Source organism: Bombus huntii, chromosome 2 (assembly GCF_024542735.1).
Source record: "Bombus huntii isolate Logan2020A chromosome 2, iyBomHunt1.1, whole genome shotgun sequence".
In the NCBI taxonomy this organism is placed as follows: domain Eukaryota; kingdom Metazoa; phylum Arthropoda; class Insecta; order Hymenoptera; family Apidae; genus Bombus; species Bombus huntii.
Genome location: NC_066239.1, coordinates 831,393 through 851,319, shown reverse-complemented (window position 1 = coordinate 851,319; position 19,927 = coordinate 831,393). Strand labels below are relative to the sequence as shown.

Below are 19,927 nucleotides of genomic sequence, written 5' to 3'. Positions count from 1 at the left end.
GTTTGGAGTGTGCCTACACGATTGCAGTCAGTGGTGCCCTCTTTCAACTCCATTGAAAATTTGGTAACTCATGTGAAGTAGTGATTATATTAAAGACAGGAGGGGGACATACGATCGCTGTTCCTCTTCTCTGGTTTGCTCTTTTTCCGTTTAATTTCTTTGATCGCATAGATCGTTTTTTTGGTAGTATATGCATTTAAAATTCAAGACAAGTTACGTTTAATTTAAATAAGTATGTTTATACAGAGTAGGAGGTAATCAAACTGGTGTACGTAATAAACGTCCAGGTAGTTTGTTCGATCAGCTGGTCACTTGTGAGTTGTGTGAGACCGCCTTGAATGTTGGCATACAAGTGCGCCGAGCAGTTGGCTCTTGCCAGGGCTCCAGGAAGGATGTGTAATCGGGGGTGTACGGTTCTTGAGACTGCCACCGGTTTTTTGCGTGCCGGCCGCTTTATGGCCTACAACGCGGCACCATAGCCTCGGCTATCCGATTAAAATATCTTTATTTCGTGGTTTATTCATCCGTCCGGTGTAAAGAGTATGATCGACAACTTGTATTCACAAAAATGGAGTAGTTGTTGGCGAAAAGTTTTTGGTGACGAGATATTTTCTACGGTGAAAACAATATCGAGAATTGACGACGTTCGTTAGTTACCGCGTACTTATCGTTAAAGTTTTAGTTCGACAAGTTGAAACCTGTATTTTCAAGGTTAGAACTGACGAATATCGTGCACACAACACGACACGACACGACTTGGCGGTGGTGCGCTTCGCATTTTTATGACGCGCTTAGGTTAAGTGTCATTCGATGTACCATCGAATTGTTGAATGACAAGTTGAAAAAGAAGCAGATACTTATTGCATCAATTACATCAAAATTTTCTTTACGGATACTACACGAGTGTACACATTCTGTTTGAGAGAAAGGGTAGTAAACGTGATTCACTGTGGCGAAGAAACAACGAGACGGAACCTCGCCATTGCAACTGATCAAATTCAACATATGTATTTGTGTGCCCTTCTTGGTGCAACGAAAATTCCCGCAAAATAAGCCGGTCGATACGATCCAAGTGTCTCAGAGAAAGAAGTTTGTGGATTTCTTTGGTAAGACAGCGTGGTGACCATCGTTCTGCGTTAGTCGTATTGATAGATGATGGGAATGATCCAAAATGTTTTTCTGCAAACGTCACATAACTTCTCTGATCAATTAAACAAAATTTAAGAAAAAGGAATAAAATAGTCTGACTCTAAGCTGCTGTAATATCATTCAAGTCATTAAATTTTCGGATCGTATTAATTGCTGAACATATTAATTGTTCATATCGATACGTGTTCCAAATTGCAAGAAACCGGAAGGAAGTGTGTGCAATTAAACGATAAAAAAGTACGGCTGACGTGGGTTAGCAAATTATAGGGTTTGTTATCGACGTCATTTAATGGCTCACATGATTCTTGTACTTAATGCAAAACCTAACCTCAATGCAAGCAGTACAAAGTACTTATCGTAAATCGAAATCTGCAGTACTTTCGTTTCTAATCGATGAGACAAGCAAGAGAATACGTCAAGTTTGATTTTACAATCGGTTTTTGAAAACGGCTTGACGACTCGATTCCAGTACTTAACAGTTTCGATCTTGGGAGAAAAAGAGAACACACTGTGCCGGCATTATCTATTTATCGACAGTTTATACTAATGTATAGAGTTCAGTGGTGAAAAATTTATTCAGTGTGTGCATAAATAATTAGTGAAACGCTTTTCTATATTAGCAATTTTGTAGCTACTGGCTAACCAACTTTATCGGAGGACGATTTTCTAGCGATAACGAAAACGATTATTACGCAAATAAACGACATCGCTGCCGAAAAATTTTTAGACAGTGCAACGCATCGTATCAAGGTAAATGCATATATGCATAGTGGCATGAAAATAAAACAACTATTTAAGACAAATTATCTTGTATGAAATCTTATTTCATTTCTTAATTTTAACATTTTCTCTGAAAATTTTTAAATTTGTTTTTTGTTTTACACATTATCATATTTTAAATATCATAATACTAACGAAACGTGTATTTTTAACAACTTGTATTTTCTGTGTAACACTAGTTTTTTTTATCGTTTATATATATTGATTAATTCTTCAATTTAATTCTTAGTAAATCGATTATTAAGCATATTCTTTAATGTGAAAAATAAGCTTTTCTGGAATAAAGTAAGGTAGTATTTATTTATTAATGTAAAGATAGAATGCAATGTAGATACAGAAACGAAATTAAGATGATTTTTATAGAATGTCAGAATGTATGATAAAATTTCATTTTGGCCAAGCCAAAGACAATCCCAAATAATCAAGACACCTTATGTAAGATATACCGTGTATTCTTTGGGTTTGGCTAATCAGGAAGTAATAATAGCTGAGGTATATATACATACCTATGTATATATATCTACATATACATATGCACCTGTTATGATATCGAACTGCTGTTTATATTTCAATATTTTTTATATAATTTCGATATAATTATCGATTGTTGCGATATATTTGTTTAATAATATGAATTTTTGGAAATTTTGAGTTATTTAAGGGAACTCAATTCGAATAAAATTTCTTTTATTTTTGCTGACAGGAATAAAAACATGCTTAATCGATGTAGAATTTGTAATCAATTTTTTGGGAGTATAATATTTTTTGGAAGTACATACATACATATATACATTTTTTGGTAATTTCGCGCGCGTGTGTGTGTGTGAGTAACGTTCGTTATTCGCTATTTTAATATCGGCATCACACTGTTCATTTAAAACGCAATAAAACGGCAACATGAAATCGTATATAAACTTTTAAGGAGTCGTTGTAAAAGAGAGGTTTCAATCTTCATTCTTCATGGTGATGTAAGTCGTGAAGAAATTTTTTAAATTTTGTAGAGGCGTTTAGTTCTATAAAATCTTCGGGGAAGGAAACCATCTTTACATTTTCATACTGCTTGTTAGCGTAAAAACATCTTCGAGATGATTCATCTTATCGAGTGAAAATATCGAGTAAAATCATGTCAAATGAATTGCTATATGATTTTTTCTCACCAAGTTATAACAGTTCGAATATCAACAATTTTTCGGTAAAAATTCTGTAATTTAATTTCTTAATTTCTTTACTGTGATTTCCTTATTATAAAAAAGACTATGACAAATTGAAAAAATTTAGTTAGGTCATCCATGATTTTTTTATTATGAGAAACTCAACATAAATGAAAAGTTACCGTAACGTATTATACAATATAAACAGTAGTAACCTTCTGTCCCTTTATATTTTTCTTACAAATCTATCATTTATATCATTTATGCAAAATCTCTGATAGTCATTAGTATTGTACATGCTATACTATACGTATGTATATATATTTGTAAAGAATCTATTCATTTTATCTTTCGTTCTGTTATGTATTACGCATAATTTCTGTTCATTGCTGTAATTCAATTGGATTGTTATGTATGAACAAATCAGTCTCATTAAATTTTCTTAGAAGAAAATGGAAAGCATTAAGCTTCCATTTTAGATTGAAATTATCATATCGATTAATTAGTTTTTGTTCTTTCTAATGAATATTATGAGTTTTTGAAGTATTAAACAGGATCCTTTTTTTTTCTTAATGTACTACGTATATACAAAATTTAACGTCGAACTTTTAATGAAACATTTACTATATTATACAGAGTGTTCTGTGCAATTTGGCAAAACTACATACATATATGTAGCTCTAAAACGATAGAAAATAAAAGATATGTCATTAGGCAAAATGAAATGGTCCTGATTGAGTTTCGAAGATTTTACGTTTACCTGTATTTTTTTAAAGTGAATTATAAATGTTTCTATATAGCAATCGATACCAAACGATCTTTTTATTTTCTACATATAAAAAATGAATATCTTTTACTTAATAATCACATCGATCGAAATTGATTAGTTTACAAGATATTTGAACTTTTATTTCGTAAAACTTCTCGTAAGAAAAACAAAGAAAGATATATCACAGTAGCAGTACACTTGTGTTTATATCTATATGTATCTGTTTGTTTTTCATACAGTTATTTTTACAAGATCAAAGTTAAAATATATCTTCAACTAATCAATTTAATGTCATTTGCGAGGATCACTCTGTATACATATGTATGTACATATATACTTGTCCACGTTAATCGTGTGATACATATCTTTTCGATTCTTATGGTTTCAACGATGTATTAAAATCACATATGTATAGTGGCTCGCGAAAGTATTCGGACACCCTATAGAAACATTTTATAAATATATACATAGGTATATTACAAGTGTTACACGAAACTTTATGATGTTTTATTAGCGCTGTAATGAGATATGACTATCATGATTATATTAGTAACGTTTGAAATAAATCTGATAATGTGTATAGAAGGTATAAGATATTTGTTAATTTATTGCAAACATACAAGTACACTTCGTAAAGATTATTATTTAAATAGTCAGTTATTCACTAGAGTATTTATTGTAGTAAGTCATGATATTTAGAGAGACCATTTTTACTATTAATTGTGTGTTTAAGACTCATGTAGTATATTAATTTTTTTATTAAATGTATGTTTGCAATGAACGTTTTGTCACTTCTACGTATACATTATTTGATTGCTTTCAAATTTTACCAATATAATCACAATAATCGTGTCTCATTCCAGTTCCATCCAGATTTTATTCCATTAATGAAACATTAAAAAGTTTCGTATAATGCACATAATATAATACATTCATAAAAGTTTTCTATGGAAAGTAAGTTAATATTTTCGCGAGTAACTATATTTCAAATATTCAAATTAGATGCAATAGCAAGTAACAGCCAAAAATGATAAGAGAAGTTGTTATCTATATAACTATTATTTCCCAAAATAAAATCGATTGTAACTTTCTTTTTACGAGCTATTACATGCTCGATCGTGTGTAAATATTTTCATAAACATTTACAATTAACTGTTCGCATAAATATGATAATGTCGAACATTGCCGTTTATCTGTCCGTCTATTAATTATCCGCGCTAATTACCGTTAATATATTCATATAAATAACATATATGGATAACGCTTCTTCTTATTCTTGGGTGGGAACATAAAATATAAGAAAATTAAATTATATATAATTTAATTGCTACCTTTTTCGGTTATTTTCGGCCCAATTGTATTTCTTTAACGTTTTTCTTAAAATATTACAAATCTTTTTTGTTTGTTACTATAATGAGAGCAGCATATCAATATAAAAATCTCGTTAGAACATATGCATTGTTTAAAGTAATATTTTAAAGGAATATTATGCGGCGAACATGAATTTATAATATTTGGTATAGGTATTTCTAGCATTTTCAATCAATTTATATATTTAAATTTAATTTTGAACATTGTTTCTATAAGAGGGAATTCGTAGGATGTACTTTATATTTTTCCGCTAATATCTATTTCCTCTTCAATTCACATATATTTTATTTGACGAAGTAAATTTTATAAAATTTCGAGAAAGGTTGAAATACTTGTAACAGTATGATTAAGTACCTTGTTTTTAGTTATGGAAATTATTTTATATTGTTGAATTATGCAAATGATTGTACAGATCATTTATTTAGGTACTTTGTAGATGTGCGTTTATCCGGATAGATCGGATTTGTCCCAACTTCCAATGTAAACACTTCAATTTAGGTTAGCAACGATCACCTACACGTCATCGTGCTATTTTTTAAATATTTGTAATATCGTTGGTAGTTGCGTGTATATCCATTTTTGCTTCTATAAAAGGCTTCATTTACATCTGTGAAAAATCTGATGCTGCTGAAAAGAAGTGTACAATTCGATATTTGTTTCTTACAGCAAAGATAATCATTTGTATTTATTGTTAGAGATACTTTACGTACAGAGGTAATTATTTTCTAGATTACTCATACTAAATGTTTCATCATTTTATTACAGTAGCAGAAGGTTACATTAATCATACTTGATATAAATATTAAATCCATTCAACGCGTTATGGTCGCTATGGATACCATCGGGCCCGTCAAATTCCAGACAGATACAATTCGATTCAACAGACATAACAAAAAACACTAGATCCATCAGGTACGATAAAGTTAAAGTGGAAAATTACCACTTTACTAGGTATCATGCAGGCATTTCTAAACTTATCAAGTTTAACAGAGCTATATTAGGATTTGGAGAACACGTCCCATATTCCGAGACATTTATACCCTTCATACATCATAGTTTCACTGACGCCGTGCTCTATGGTATTCCTGGTCAGTTAGCATTCGAGATCCCAGGTTGCTGATGTAAGAAATATACTTTAAAAAAAGTAGTCTGTATTTCGTATTTACTGCCGCTATTTTAAAACGTTCGGTTAATCTCCGACTACAACTCAATACAGCATTTGCCGTGTCGAAAAGGCCACTGCCACAAAAAGCAATGGGAATGTGACCCTGCTACAAAATGCAACCGTATACAAAATGCACATAAAATAAATTCGATGAGTTGGATCGCGTGCGTATCATATCTGTGGGAGTTGCTCGTGTCTGTATCCTGTATCGGGTACGATAGGTCGAATGGTGTCTGTATCGAGACTGGTGAATTTGGTAGAGTATCTATCGGGTGATCGATGTGGTGTCTCTATTGGGATTAGCGCTTTTCGCAATGCGTATATTGAGACTGATTGTTCGATGGTGTTTGTATTGGATTTGAGAAAGCCGGTAGTTCTTGTATCCGGTATGACGAAACGAATGTTCCTATCTATGTACGTACATCGATGTTTCTATTCAATTTTGTATGTTTCTTATTGTCTATTCATATATGGCAAATCCAAATTCATTTGTGTTGGATCTGATAGGACAAATTGAACACAGGTCGGTGTCTTCTCTACGGATTCTCATGATTCTCAAGTTATGCATTTAATCCGATGATTGCGTCTCGTTTTAATTGGATTGGGTGAGGTATATTTTGTAACTCTCTATATCCTATTGAAGAAAGTTAGAATCCTAATCTTGTATATATAATTCATTTGTCGGTATTACTAATTTGTATATTTTATATTTGTGTTATATAATTTGTCATACTACAGCAATATTTTCCTTCCTTCCTTTTCTTTTACTTCCCTCGAGACAATTTACAGTTTATTCATAAGAACATTCGGTAAAACAAAAATAGTAGGCTCATATGTTATTTCTTTGTCTTTCTTCGGAGAATATTGTCAGTGATAGGTATGCCATTACTAATTTCATGCATTCTTTTTTCAAATTATAGCGATACTTTGTTTTGATATCTGTGTGTCTCCTTCTTTCATTATTTTGAAGAAATATGCAGCGATATGAAACAATGTCTTTATTACACCCCTTTAATATTCGATTTACCAGAAACTAACGCTTCTTCCAAATTTTGCAATGTCCAGTGCTTGTGTGCTTCAATGAAAGCAATTCCTAGTTTTCGATTTTTGTAACTGAGTGCTCTTCTGAAATATACGTCCTTTGTGGCTAATATTATGAAGATATCTTGGAACGGCTTTTAGACAAATGTTCAGATTATTTTTAGCACAAATTTCATTTTAGAAATCAGTGGCAGTTCGAAAATGATCCTTTTTGGAGGTGGATGCAGTAGTCTTTTAATTGATCCCAATAGCAAGCATATTTTTCTACATTTATAGATACCATACTTGCTTACAAACTGTCTCAGATCTTCCAACAATATTTGCTATATTTCAGCAAATGTCTTTCTCTTCTTGCGTAGTGATGTTACAATTTATACATCCTTTGGGCGTAGATTGCTGGCTGCATCCACGATTTTCATTTAAATTTGGTAATTATTATTATAAATTTAATATATCATGTTAAATAGACTTATTGTTGTTCGATTAATTTGAAGCACTACTGTGTTTGAATGTTCACCTTAAATTAATGTCAGCTATCGAATCGTTTCATACTCATCTTGTCAAGTAATAAAAAAAAGTAATGGTTCTCTTGATGAAGATTGTGTTAATTCTCATAATAGTTATTTGGAGAGACAACCTTTCTTCATCTTTCACGCAACTTAAATATTCCATCTGTCCAGAACTTCTAGGATTTCCGGCGAAAAACTTTTCGATATGAAATAAAAAAGAAAAAAAAAATCTTGTCAAGTATTGTTCGCGTTTTGTAAGTCTCATGATCGTTCGTACATAGAGTGTGAGTGTACATGTAATCGTAAGGACAACTTCGAACTGTTGGTTATTTAGTATTTATAATATGGTGTGATAATCTATCAGGAAGGTAGTTGTCTTAAACTTTTTTCACTGCTATATATATGTATATTGCACAGCAAATTCTGGTTTGTTACGTATTTAAGTTATGTAAATACATAATACAGCAGTTGTTTACTGTAAACATATTTGTTGATAGATATAACCAAGTTTATATATGAACGAAAAATCTGAAATTTAAACTCGTTTATTTTTGAAACGTCAAAACTTTTCAAACCTTATACTATACTACAACTTATACCTTATACTATACTACAACCTTTTCCCTTAAAATTGTATATATAATATGGTATATATGTGAATCAAATGGAGAAAAAGAAAATAGTCGTTAACTACTTTCAACTATAGTGTATTCTAGCTCGTATTTATCTACTCAAATGTCTTCAACAATTTGATCAATCCGAAAACTGAAATTATGAAATAATAAGGGGGTGTTCTCATTCAACAACTAATTTACTTAGCTTATTGCAACTTTCCCGACTGTATAAACTGTAAAGTGTGCAAAGTATCGGGAAAGTTATTCGAGTTAGTCGATTTCCTAATTACATTTCAAACAATTACTCGGCATATTACTGGGCAAGGTGCATTGGAACATAATTTGACGGCACACTTACTCTACATTTCTCGTAGAAATCGTAATTTGGTATGGTTGTGTGTAATTAAGAACTCTATTGGCAATATATCAAGGATTACGCCGGAAGCGAATACGTAGCCATGCGCAACAGTACGATTAATTGCAAGGTCGAGCAGACACGATGGTTAATTAGTTGGTATTTTTGCAGAAGAAAGATGAACGTCAGTTATATTATATTGGGTGATGATGATGCACGTGACACTGTCTGCTCTGCCATGTATAGACAGAAACGCGTTCGTCACATTCGTGTCGCTTTTAACTTAAATTAAATTGGATTCGTTTTCATCTCACTATCGTATATCGCTCGTCATCCGATCTTTTCCTCTCTTTCATTATTAGCATTATTCATTAAACAGCATTTACCTATATATAGCAGAGTTGTTTGATTAACGTTACGCTAAATTGGAAATAGAGTATTGCAGAGTGACTTACAAATTGCTGGAGACAATCGAGGCATTTTCTGTGCTATACAAAATCTAGATTTTAGATTCTAGATCATGTAACGGTGGGAATGAATCAAATTAAGTTATGCAGGTGAAAAGAATATTTTGACTTTGTTTAATACAGCGATGCTTCTTATGGATGTTTTTCAATTCAATCTGCTAACTCGTAACTTGGATTATCAATTTCTTAGACATAATAATTTCTTTATTTAGAGATCCCGCATTTTCTCTATTTCTGCCGTAAATAAATTATATCATAGCTATATTTAGAAGAATTTTAAATCGACCTATTTCAAATTAATTCATCTTTATTACTTTCAATTTCATGATTGTGCTGTAGATATTTATGCAAATTAATTTAATTTTTAGGAATAGCAGAAATGCATCCTATGTTCCATGCACTCTATGTTGTAGGCAAAAATTTGTTTCATTCATTAATGAGTATATTTTATATATTTTTTAGTATTATGTGCATTTCGTGCGTTCTGCAGCTTTCAGTTTCTCATAAATGCATATAAATTTGCAATCTATTTATGATTATAGAAATTTCGAGTTAAAGGATCCTCTGATTAGAGGATTGAATAGGGGGTTTAAGGCTGAATATATACAAAGAAGTTTTAGTGTTTAATGCTGTGGAATATTTCATACTGTAGTACTTATAATTAATGTAGCTGTTATATTAGTATTCATTCATATATACGAAGTCAGTATATACGAAGATGGCTGACAAATTTTATATAATGCAATATTTCGATTAGTTTTATCTGTCAGAAAATAAATATAAGAAAAGATGTATCGTTAAAAAAATATTCAGATAACTTGTGTTATTTCGAACTAAAATTTATTTCACTTGCAGTGTTTTATTAATTGTTACGTGATATTATTTTGATTATTTCCGTGTATCCCTATCTCTTTTTCATATTATATAAAATGTTATAACACGAAGCGATCAAAAGCGATGAAATATTATAATTATAATGATCAGTTTTAAAAGATGTCAAAATTTGACTCACAATGAAAAGAAAATTCTGACATTTCATATATATGGTAGTACAGATTGATGCCTCTCTATGTATGAAATTGTTTGAAACATATGTATGTGTAGTGTATCTACACACATTTACAGGTAACACATGTATGTATGTCTCTACTATTAGAGACGTTTAATGATGAAATACTTAGATAGAATAGACATTACAAATGACATAAGAAATAATATATGTATATACATATTTGCAAAAACTATTTCTGCATTAAGACCGGATAGATTGTGCAGTTTTTCTTCCGTTAGTTAAACGAAGCTAGAGAGATCTCTGATAATAAGTAATTTTTATATCTTAATTGTGAAACATTACATTTTTCATATCTTTAATATATAATTCAATATTTAACATATAATATATATATGTATAACAATATAAAATAGTATATAATTATCTAGACTTGTTTAATAACTCGTAACCTCGTATAGTTTATTTTTACGAATATATTTTTTCTTTTTAGTAGATTAAAATATGGGATATTGTATTTAATTTTATTAACCGAAATATCATTTTTTGTATGTTTCTATTTATATATATTAATATTGTTACTTAGCAACATATTATACACATACAACTTGTCAATATATTTATTATCAACTAACTCCATTACATAAAAAGTTGGATGAGTTCTATTTCTTTTTTACGATATTATATAAAATGAAACAAATTTCATCATAGTGATGAATGTTATATTTAAAAACAGTTACATCATCGTCAGAAGTAAAACTATAAAATTTTCGTAGAACAGGTTTCGTAGAACAAAAAATTGAAGATATGAAAAATACATATTTAAATAAACTAACGTAAAAAGTTCCATATTTTATAGAGATTTTTGCTTCATTTCCGAAGAAAATCATATCTATCAAATAATTCCTTTGTCACGCATAAAGTAACAAAAACACGTATTTTGTAATCATAGAAGTGTGTCATTCTAAATGTTATATGCGATACGACAATACGTCATCGCTTGACTTACATTAGGAATGTATTCAACAGTGTATTTCTTATCGAACAGTACGTGCCGTATGACGTACCTAGCTTCACTGATCTATAAGTTTAACTGAGCAAATGTGAAGTCCCTAGTCTCTGGTCCCTAGATTTTAGGCTCTAGGACGAAAAAGTGGCAGTAGAAGAGAAATTAGGCGTAGTGCCCTTTCAGGAACAATGTTGCATGATCTTCTTACAATTAGAAGATGGCATGATCAACGATACATGATTACGATGACATGCGTAAGCAGTAAGCAGTTGGCACCAGATCAAAGGGATAATGTCAGGCGTTCAAGTAATAATTACAATATTTTTATTAGATGTTAATAAAAATACTGGATTTCCTAGATTATACTAATAAGAATAAGCCCAAACACGATATATTTGTAATTAAACAATTATTGAATTACGTAAACGATAGGACACGAAATTTTTAAGGCGGTAAAGATTACAATGACTTTTCAAACATTATTTTCCTTAGCAAAATTGGAAACAAATGAAAAGAAATCTCATGATATGAGACGAATTCGGACCCAGGTCGTTCTAGATCCTAGACTCTACATTGTAGATTGCAGGCTGAGGCTGGATTACCCGAAAGCCATAATTCGAAATAAGTTTTCCGTCAAGAAACAGCATACTAGGGTAAAATGGTGGAGATTTGAGCCTCGTGTCCCGCCGAGGTCTAAACCGTGTCTGTCTGCTCGGTCTGTGACGTCAGAGACTTCACTTTTTCTCGTTCGATTAATGAAAAAAAAAAAAAGATTATACAATTAGTAAATATTTCAACTGTTGTTATGTACATAATATATTCTAACAATTTCCGTTATTCAATAGACGCGAATAGTCAAATCCAACACGTGTAATCATTTTAAAATGTCTCTAATCGTACAGTTGCAAATTGCGAGTTGTAATACAGAATTTTATAAATACGCTTCTTTTGAACAATATATATATATATATATATTGTATATGTCAGTACATTTAACTACTTTTTGCAGGTTGCATTTCCACTCTTATCATGTTTTGCGTCCTTATCATTTCTGAATGATATATATTATCGTTACTGCATTTTTAAAATCAAATCTCGCATTCTTTGTAATTGAATGGAAAAGTTGATACTAGAAAATTGTTCGATGATTATGCTTTTAACTTTTACCACTCAAAAGTATTCGAGTTTTTGCTTTTCTTCGACAGGATAATATTTAAAAAGCAATATTTTTCCTTTTGATCATTACAACTATGCATTGTAATATATTATGATGCGATAAAATAGATTTTTAAAATATAATATCCAATAAATAATTTGTCATTGTCGAATTCGTATTGATCAAAGCTTGCGAAAATTTTGTTTGGAAAATTGCTTATTGTCGGCATGTGTAATTTTTCAACTGTGAGTTAGACGGAAACTGTTCTTTTAAATCGATACGAATATTATCCAAATCATTTTAAGTACATGGTGATATCTAAAATCGACGGGTACTGAGTGCTAAATCAGGGATTTAATCCTTTTACAATGTTATATATACTTATGCAGGATATTTCAACAGGTTATTAAACAATAAGTATATTTCTTTCTTTTTGTATATCACGTTAGAGCACTAATTTTAAGATACGCTAAAATTTAGTGTATTTTACTAAGATAAAAACAGTATTTTCTTCTCACGATCCAGAAATATTCGGTTCTATACGAATTACTGCAGACCTAATTTAAGACAATTAACTACTTTCCTATTCGCTATTATTATTACCAAGATGCTGTGATTGATAACTATCGAACAAGTAATGCTAAACAATTTAAATTTGAAATGTACAGAATGTACATACAAAAGTTTAAATTTAAAGAATGCGCAGAGTGTATAAGTACATTCGAAGCTTTAATATTAAAAATTTCTGCATAAATTTCGAATAAGATTTAGTAATATCCAGTCTGGATATCTAGAGCAGTTTTGTGATATTTTTACGAAAAAATGTAAAATAAAAAAAGTTGTTAAAAAAGATTATGTAAATAAGTATCCGCCTTTCCATGCCAACAATAACGTTAAAGAAAGAAAGAAGAAAAGAGGAAAGAAGAATGATAGAGTTTGCCGATCAATCTAATACATACATTTATTGTTACCATTAATTCGTTAGTGTTCTAGTATTTACGTCTATGACTTTTATGATTATTTTATATTATACTATATATACATACATCTGTCTCTGTTGAATACGTTAGTGCCGGCCGAAGTAAATCGTCTTGTTCTAAATTCTAAGTTCTAACGATGAGTAACAAAATGGTAGAAGAGGTGGCGTATAATATGTGGCAACTACGTTCCGCTGCTGCAGACATCGCGGCGACGCGACACGAAGGGGATATACCGTCTTTACCGACCGACTTGCCAAGGTGGCTTGCCACTTGCCATTGCCATCATCGTCATCCACGTCTTCGCAATATGTACTTTTCTTTGTTGTAGCAATTCATAATCGTTGGCGATGCATTATTTGCAAAAGCCCTTGGCAACGATTCTTCTCAGGAAATATAGCGTGATCGAGGGCAGTTGTGGAAGATTGCTCGAGTTGACGGTAAATTCTTCGTTTGTTCTTCTTTTCCCTCCACGAGGATGAAAAAGTGTCTGGCGTTTTTCATTTGTAATGCTGTACAATGTCATATTATTGTCTAACGTGTGACCCGAAGGTTACATGCTTGTTATTCATACCTTTTTGAGTCTTATTTTATACGATCGTTACTACATATCTATATATATGCATACATTATTGGAATTGCATTATATTACATAATTTATTTATAAATAGACTGCATATTTTTATATAAATTCATGCCTTTTTAAGGATGCAATTAAAGAAATAGAATCCAAGTAGAAATTTGTTTCTCCCTCTAAATATTATAACTTTACTTTGTAAATTTTGTACATTTATTTAACTACTTAACTGAATGCACATGATTTTTTTAATGTGGCTGATTATTTTGTTGTAGTTATCTGTTTCTATTTTATTGATTCAAGAGTTCTGGATCTCTGATATACTAAAGTATTTATATATTTTACAAACTTCCTTTATTTGTTTCTTTATTATAAAAAAAATTGAACTATCTTCACCGATAAATTGGAAAAAAAATTTATAAGTTTTCTAAAGGATTGGATCTCCCATAAATGCATAACAAAATCAGTCTATTTACAATTATTATCAGCTTGTGTTCTTAATAAACAAAAAACTGTAATTAATTATAATTTTCTTTTTTGCGTGGAAGCAAAGACCGAAGTATAAAAAATTAATAATATATATTTTTCAGTAGACAGAGGTTAGAATTTCGTAATTAATCTGCGTAGGAACTTATTTGTGTAATTTTCCTTAAATAGTGTAAATATACAATATTTTCAAAAGTTTTCTATTCTATCCTAGAAAAATTCTATGGTAATAAAATAAAATAAAGTGATTGAATTTGTATATTGCAATTTCTTAATTTTATTAATGCTAATCGTTACGGGAGAACGATTACGAAATCTCATGAGTAATCTCTGTCCTTACTCCGATTTTGTAATGTACCTCTTTCTCTCTTCATCTTTTTCGGTTTTTGTCTTGTACAACATATATATTTTCCAGGATTCTTGTCGCGAAGGTGCCAAAGATGAGGTCAGATGCACATATAAGAAAAGGTTCTAAGTAAACCTGTTGTAATTCTCGGCTCTCTTACATTTCGTATACTTCGCTGGTCTAAAAGTTGTTCAAGGTGTTTATTATTGCTGTGAGTTATTCTAACTCACCCGAGATCTCATCGTAAACCAACCAATTTAGTTACCTACGAAACGCTCCTATCAATTATCGTTCGTTTTATTTTTGTATTCAATACTCTTTATTATTCATTGATGTAATCTGTCACTGTATCTTGAATAACTATATGTATATGAATAGTTGATTTATTGTGAAACATGAATTTTATTTAAAAATATTTGCCATGACTATTCGTTTATTGAAAGTGGTAATTCATATTCCTATGTTTATACATGTGTATATGTACACTCTCGATAAGCGGTTCCTACTTTATTACATTAAATAACACTTTTATTCAATAGAATAAACACAAATTATATTTCTATTTTCATATTTTACTCAATTCAAACTTGTGATAGTTATAAATGAATACAGAAGAAGAACATAATATATATATATATATATATGTTACGTGTATGTTACATGTCGATATATATATATATAAATTTATTTTAAGTCGCATCAACTGTCGGTGTTATTAGCGACTGGTTTTGGTACAATGGGTTTTTGTGACTGTGACTGTAAACGTGATCTATGGTTTTAGATGGATTCCGAACCAATAGATTCAAATTTATGTACCGCGTTGAAATAAGCACTGTACGTGCATAGTGCTGTAATACATACAGTGTACAACACGAATAAATCGAGCTGCAGAGACTCGAACTCGCGAATCTTTGGTCACGAATCCGAGATCTAGCCAATCGAAACAGCGCTCTTTAGACAATTTTATTATTTGCACGTTTAAAATGATACAATAGTTTTTAAATAAACAAAAAGATCTATTTGGTTTTTACATTAAGTTTGTATTTTTTCTATTCTCCTGTACATTTAAAAAATATGAATTCTAATGTTTGCAATGTTTTTGATTCTTTACAAAGTCTTATGAACTTATTAACCATTTTTTAATTTTTTGAATTCCATAAATTATTTACCTTTTCAACTACATATGTTATACCTATTAAGTACATATTTCTTTCTAGATATTGGATAGCATTAAAATAAAAAAATGATCTTATCGCGTTTAAGTAATATATTTCCTGTGATTTTCAGATGGAAAATGCCTGTAATGCCTTTTAATTAATTTATTCTGCTTCGAATGGAGAACGGAAATATCGTATCACTGAATCAAAGGTTTGAAAATAAAGCCCAAATGTGATAAAAATTAAATTAAATTAATTTAGATTAAATTAAATTAAGTATATACATTCTATTTATTCCTTAGATCGGTGTCAACCATATTGTCTTCGCAATATCAATTACGTTACACGTATTACACCATGACAATTGAGTTTCAGTATCGTTCTAGGTCCTCTTTTCCTCTGCTATACTGTACATCTGAACCGATTAACTCGATGGCGCGTTTCATTTTTCTTACTTCGTTCCCAGTTAAATGCAACACGTTTATTATCTTTTTTTCTGTATCTCTCTCTTCACAATTGCGAAACCGAGCCGCAATGCGATCGCTCTTGTATTTTTATTCGAAAAGAAGCGAGTCACTTTCCGTGGAATTCCTTCTCGGGATGGGACTCTGTTCACTGGTTTCGACTTCGACTTCGAGCATAATTGATGCGGGGCACGTGCTTTCAGCGTTTGTCACGTGGTTGATGGCGGATCTCCAGTCGTAATTTTCCCGCGATTCGTGCAAGAATCGCACGATTTACCAACGTGGATTTATCATCCAGCGCTGACCGCATGATTAGATATTTCTCGGACGCGCGTTTCTTCATTAATTGGTTTATTGTTCTATCGATGTTTTGAAACAATAAAGCACAATGGATTTCATATTTTTTATCGTCTTTCTATCTTTGATGCGTGTGTTCTTTCGATAGGAATGTTAAGCTAGATTGAAATGAACACAGAAGATATTTCTGTAATGTGTGGAAAGTGGATATTAAGGTAAATTTAGTTTCATAGAAATATAAAACAAAATTAAATAGGTGAGAATATTTAATCAGTAACTGATCGTGGGCCATCCAGAGGCTATAACAAACAACTCTATGAATTTAAAAGTAGAAAAAACTAATAAAACTTTTATAGACACTATTAGAAAATTTTCCTTATAGAATTTACTACTATTCATAACATTTTCTTATGATGTACGTATGAACTGATGAAACAAAACCATTCGTTTCTTGGGAGCTGGTCATTAATCCATTAATGCTTGTATGTATAATGGAATTAAAAAATATTAAAAGAGAGCTTGTTACGTAGGATTATAGACAATATGTTGAGAAATTTATAGATTAAATTAAAAAAAAAGAAAAAATAAAGAAGGTAATATCGTGCGTTACCTTATTTAAAGACTAGTTAAGTAATGCATATTTGTATATAGGTTATCGTTATCAGATACCAATACATACTTACTTCATGATGAATATTTAGCAAATTACCAAAGTAAAAATTGTTGCTATCTGATACATAGACCATAGAGCCCGCTTTATCAGTTACAGAACGGAATTATTGGCAGTTTAAGTTCTTTTGTAGGTATTTGGCTCGTACACTCAGTTGAAGATTATTATTGTTCTATTGAAAGTTTTTCACTTCTGGAAATTATCTTTTTTGGTATTATCGTTTATTAAGACTTCCATTAAAAGTTACAATATTGTTCGTACATTCCCACTGTCAAACTATACCAATTATCTATATTAGGTTATTATCGATTGATTTATTGAATAGAATATTCTTTACAATATTTAGATTGATATTGTTTGAAAAATTATCACGTTATTTGAAAGTTCTATAAAAGTGTTAGTATTCTTGTAAAAATATAAATTTTATATTGGAAAATGTAATGTTTATTCCGCGAATATTTTTCTGTAATTAGCAATCGAAGTAAGCAAAACTGTATAGGCTGTATAAAGACCAATGTAAGTGTGAAAATCAAGAATAATTCTCAGTGGCTTCAATGCTACCTTCAATGACTGAGAAATGTATATATGTTATAAGCAAAATCAATTTTATATACAATATATATGCAATATACGTACAATGATACATATATTATACATATACATGTGCGTAGAATTAATGAAATTTCAACATCGTTTCCCAAGCGAATGGTTGAGTTGCGAACCACGGTTTCTTTGTGACTTTTTATGTGACTCATAATGAGTGGAATACGATGCAGTAAAAAAGTCCTTGAAAAAGGATCTTGAATTTCAAGGTAAAGGTCAAGGTCAAGGTCAAGGTCAAGGACAAGGTCAATTTTGTTTTACAAATGTCCATCGATTCGGAGGTGTAGACCCCCGCTATGGTGGCTTTTATATTTACCTTTTGCACATAGATCCTGTACAAATGAATTTTCCGGTAAAAACATATCAAGATATTTTTATGTCACTTTGCTACGGATCGTAGCACCCTTTGCGTTTACTGAGAGTAATATTGGCACAAACACCTCGCGTCCTCTGTTAAATTTACGTCATATTTCGGTACTTTTCCAGACTCTAGAGAATGGAAAGTTTCCTTCCTTCATTGCTTGTAGTATTCATCGAAACGAAAGAGCGATCCCATCCCATGCATACACATTGAAATCGATACGTATTGTACAACCTTTTGGGATATTGTACCGAATATAAAATGTCACATTAAAAATTATAATTCCATTTGTTTATACCGATGAAAGATACCTTACTGACGTAATAGGATGTAATATGTTTTTTTCATAAGCATTCATAACATACCATTTGCGATATTGTGACACATTTGCTCTACTATACACATACATAATAGTAATATAACGTGCACTGTAGATATTTTCTTTTATTTTCCATGTGTCTACAAATTGTCCATTTAATTTTATAATTTTTCTTCATATATGTATTTCTCAATATGTGCTTCTCAAGTAATTAAACTTTTGCACAAAGTCGTTGATCCTTGATCCTAATTTAGCATTTAATCCGTTTTATTTATTTCTCGCTTGTAAACATTTAGCTATTTAATTGTGGCTTTTTAAAAAGGATATCCCCAGAACCATAATTGATCAATGCCTTTTGTAAAGAACTATTTATCTTTAGACTTAATTTAATCCATTTAACTCGTTTCTCATTTGTAAGTATTCGGCTATTGTTCGATTTTCAAATAAAATATTTCCAGAACGAAAAGAAATAAATCATTGTCAGCATATTCTTTCATTTTTAACTTCATTACTGTACACTTAACAAATATTTTTGCGTTATTTTTACATTATTTTTACATTATAGTGTTACCTTTCTTAAATATATATCACGTATTAATTCCAAAAAGTAGTACCGGGTTATGTTTGTTCCCTTCAAACATTTTCTGATATTTTTTACGAATATAGACCGATAGCCGATAACAATCAATCAAAACGGTTAGCTTTATACTATCGAATATGATATAATTTTTAGAAGCCATATTTGATATCTCGAAAAATCATGACTGACAATGAAATGAAATGAGCATCTATTTTTGATACCTTACGCTGTATAAGTTTCAAAACGGGCACACGACAATAGCTGTTAGTTATAAACAATATCTTTTCCGTTTACGGAGTAGGTATTTTATCGTTCTCATAAAGAAACTCTTAGTTATATCCTGAACATCCTTCTCAGTTAGATAAAAGGGGACTATTTAGAATTAAAGAACTATTTAAACTAAGAATTGTACAACAACTATTTAAAATTTTAAATCTTTAATGTTTCAGAATCAATTGTCCTTATTTAAAGAAAATGGTAATGATACTAGATGAATACCGTAGACGATTAATAACGGATTAATACAATGATGTATTATAAACTTT

The 19,927-nt window shown here is 30.7% G+C and overlaps 1 protein-coding gene across 1 annotated transcript in view; it reads left to right on the top strand.

The window, feature by feature from the left end:
• Nucleotides 1-161: 161 nt before the first annotated feature.
• The window catches only part of LOC126873570 (serine-rich adhesin for platelets-like), a 134,060-nt gene continuing 114,294 nt past the window's right edge, over nucleotides 162-19,927 (top strand). Inside the window, exon 1 of the mRNA XM_050634614.1 lies at nucleotides 162-1,899. The gene's annotated coding sequence lies outside the window, so the exon portion shown is untranslated. The remainder of the gene's footprint in view (nucleotides 1,900-19,927) is intronic.